Source organism: Macadamia integrifolia, chromosome 14 (genome assembly GCF_013358625.1).
Source record: "Macadamia integrifolia cultivar HAES 741 chromosome 14, SCU_Mint_v3, whole genome shotgun sequence".
Classification (NCBI taxonomy): domain Eukaryota; kingdom Viridiplantae; phylum Streptophyta; class Magnoliopsida; order Proteales; family Proteaceae; genus Macadamia; species Macadamia integrifolia.
The window spans coordinates 23,267,378-23,268,944 of NC_056570.1; positions in this window are offsets into that span (position 1 = coordinate 23,267,378).

Here is a 1,567-nt window from a genome sequence, read left to right on the forward strand (position 1 = left end):
TTTTATTTTTGGTTTTTTTTTTAAATAATGTTTAAATGGACCGAATAATTTGGTTTAATTTGGATTCGGTCCGAATTATTCGCGATTTATATTCACTTTTGAAAAAAGCGCGAATTTTAAAGAATTTTATTTTTAATTCGGATTCGGTCCGAATTTTTGATAAATTCGGAAAATTTTGGTTCGGCCGAATAATTCGCGAATTATTCGGCCGAATTGATAACGCTGCCCCTGACTACTCCATCCACCGAAGAACACTCAAATCGAATGATTGTAGCTTCCCCACCTAAGTCAATTTTAGGGAGAGAGAGAGAGGCAACCTAGGTTCGCTAGGTGAAAAGTGGGGAGAGATTTGTTTTAGCGTTTTCAAAATGAAAGGGGGTCTTGATCGGGGGATGATGGATCAAGAGGGATTTGGACTAGGTTTGCAGAGTTCAATCTGCCAAAAGCTTCAGCTCTCTCTCTCTCTCTATATATATATATATATATATGTATATATCTTAGTCGTTCATGTTAGCAACTCCATGTGTTGCAAGCTGAAGGTGGAATTGCAACTAATTGCACAATGGGTGAATTGGAAAGGATCTAGATCCATAAAAAGGGGTAAATGTATCTTTTGGCATAGAGACCAGAGAGAGAGAGAGAGATGGAAGCGCTCCTAGACAGAGTTCATTTGGTTGGACCAGTATCATGCTATGGCAGAAAGATCAAGTCTAGCATAGTTATTTACCCATAAGGGTGTCAATATTGAACCCAAACCGTTATGGCCAACCCAAACTGCCAAAAAAATCCCAGACCAAGCCGAACTGAGCCCTTAATGGATTGGTTTTGGATTAAGGTAATTAAGAATTATCGGTTTCGATTTGGATCGGGCTAGCCCAATGGGCCCTTGATGGGACCGACCGATCAACTCGATAATTAGTTAAAACCCTATTTGACACCCTATATACAACTATATAACCTTCTCTTTGGAGTTGCAACCGTTTGTCAGTCAATAATTACTATATTTTTCATTCTTTAGTCCAAGTCCAACACTCTTAGCGGCTGAAAGCTTGGTATTTGTGCAACTATGCTTGCATCCTCTTTCTCCTTAGTCTTCCTCTCACGTAGTGACGTTGACCCAACATAATTCTAGTATACAGTTTCTATCTTCTGTTGTTTCTTCTTCTTCTTCTTCAAGCCTATGTATGAGAAAGTGTATAATTGTATTCATTTAATGGGTCTCTCTTTTTGGTTCATAAAGATATTTTTATTGGTTGACCTATCTCTATCTTATTTCATTTTTATTAGTTACTTTATCAGACGATTAAGCCTTTGGCATTTTTATCCTGTCTTGTAGTAAGATGTGGTGGCCTCTAGTAGTAATTATCCCATTTCAGTTATGGGCAGAGTGGAACAAAAGAAGATATGATAATCAATCCAGATCTGTAAGCTATTTAATGCAGTACATTATGAAGGATATATGTGATTTCTCCTCTATAATTCCAATTCATATCAGTTCCATCCCGGATCTTCTTCTCTCTAAGAAGCTAAAGGTAAGGACTATAAGACCAAAAGCAGATCAGATCAT